Here is a 2,502-nt window from a genome sequence, read left to right on the forward strand (position 1 = left end):
GGTCAGCAAAAAAGGAAGATCTTCAACAAGAAGGATAGACACAGTGGCTGCAACAATGTGCTCAAGCGTAACAACAAATTTGAGGATGGTGCAGGACTGGGCAGTTTTTCATGCTGTCGTGCATGGGACTCTATGAGTCAGAACCGACTCAATGGCACCTAACAACAACAGCCCATGAGCCAGCGGCCTGCAGTCTGACCTGCTGATCTTGGATCTGTTAGCCCCTGCAGCTACGTAAGTCAAGGGAAGCCTCCAGTCTGATACCTGACCCACAGACTTAGGACTTGTCAGCATCTACAACTGGGTGAGCCATTTCCTTGAGATAAATCTCTCTCTCTATCTCTCTCTCTCTCTAGTTTGTTTTGTTTTGCTTCTCCAGAGAACCCAGCCTCAGGCAACCATACTGTGGCCATAAAACAAGCCTTGACAAATTTAAAATAAATCATACAGAGTATGTTTTCTGACATTAACGAAATGACACTAGTAATCAAAAACAGAAATATAACTGGGAAAATTCCAACTATTTGATAACTGAACAACATGCTTCTGACTGAGGGAAGAAGTCAATAGGGAACATAGAAAATATTTTTAATGTAGTGAAAATAAACATAATATATCAAAATTTGTGGAATGTAGGTAAAACAGTGCTTCGAGGAAATTTATAGTACTAATCCCAATCAAAATCTTGTCAGGCTTTTTTTTAAGAAATATATAAGCTAATTTAAAAATTTATATGGGAGTAAACAGGATAGGATTGCTAGTCATTTATACTCTTGCTTATATTGCTTATTTTTACCTTTTTTAAATAGAGCATGCATTTTACTCATATAATTAAAACAAAAACTCCAAATGACACCAATCTCAAAATATAAGGGATTTATTAGGGAAAAAAGCCAAAGTGTACAAAAGAGAAAAGACTGAGGAAATTTGTGTGAGAAAGAGTGTGTGTGGGTTTCTGTGTGTGTGAGTGTGTGGGGGTAATGGATGGAGGGAGTGGTGAAGCAGTCCCTTCAAGCCCTAAGTTCTATGAATAAGACGGAGGCAAGTGCTGGACCACAGTAACCCTGGCCAGCCTGGCAGAAAAGGAGCAATAAACCGAAAATGTGTTGAGAGTAGGAATTACTGTGTCTTATTCACTGATGTATATTCAGTCCCTAATCAAAATGGTCAGAGAACACACTCTGCATGACTTCAGTTCTTTCAAATTTTTTTGAGGTTGTTTGGTTGGTTGGTTGGTTGGTTGGTTGGTTGTTTGATTGGTTGTTTGGTTGTTTGGTTGTTTGTTTGGTTGGTTGGTTGGTTGGTTGGTTGGTTGGTTGGTTGGTTGGTTGGTTGGTTGGTTGGTTGGTTGGTTGTTCTCAATGGCTCAGGATATGTTTTATATTGGTGACTGTGGGCATTTAGAAAAATGTGTACTCCGCTGTGTTGCATGGTGCAATCTATAAATATCTATTAGATCTTGTTTGATGGTATTGCTGAATTCTTCTATATCCTCGTTCATTTTTCTATCTGTTGTTCTGTCAATTGTTGAGAGAAGACTGTTGAAGTTTCTAACTCTAATTGTAGATTTGACTATTTCTTCTTTCAATTCTACGAGTCTTTGCTTCACATATTTTGCAGCTCTGTTGTTTGATTGATAGGCATGTATCAATCTTGGGTCTTCTTGATGAATTGACCCTTCGCCCATCAAACAATTTTATTTACTCTAAAGCCTACTCTATCTGCTTTAATACAGCCACTTCTGCTTTCTTTTGACTAATAATTGCATGGTATATATTTTTTCATCCTATTAATTTACATTTACCTATATTGTTATATTTGAAGTGAGTTTCTTGTAGAAAACATATAGTTGGGTCATGTTATTTTATCCTGTCTGCCAATCTAGATCTTTTAATTGGTATATCCATATTTAATGTAACTCTTGCTATGTTAGGGCGTATGTTATGAATTGAATTGTGTTCCCCCCAAATATGTGTTGAAATACTAACTCCTGTACCAGTAAATGAGGTCTCGGGGTGATGCAGTTTGTGCCAAAGGTTAGTGATTCAAACCCAGCCAGTGGCACCATGGAAGAAAGACCTGGCAATCTGCTTCCATAAAGATTACAGCCAAGCAAACCCTATGGAGTAGTTCTACTCTGTAACACATGGAGTTGTCATGAGTTCAAATTGACTCAATAGCAACAGGTCTGATTTGCTTTGGTGCCTATAAATATGACCATGTTTGGAAATAGGAGTTTTCTTTTGTTATGTAAAGAGATCATACAAGTGTAAGGTGAATTCTAAACCTAATCATTTCAGAGTTATAAAAAGACTGGAATAGACACAGAGACACTCTGGGGGAAGACAGACACCAAGAAATGCCAAGGAACACCAAGAAATGCCAAGGAACCACATGGAATCCCAAGGAACACCAAAGTACTCCAAGGAACTCAAAGGAACTCCCAGGGCTACCAACAAGAAAAGACCTTCCCTTAAAGATGATGCCCTAATTTGGACTTCT

This window comes from Loxodonta africana, chromosome 7, assembly GCF_030014295.1.
Source record: "Loxodonta africana isolate mLoxAfr1 chromosome 7, mLoxAfr1.hap2, whole genome shotgun sequence".
NCBI classification, from domain to species: Eukaryota; Metazoa; Chordata; class Mammalia; order Proboscidea; family Elephantidae; genus Loxodonta; species Loxodonta africana.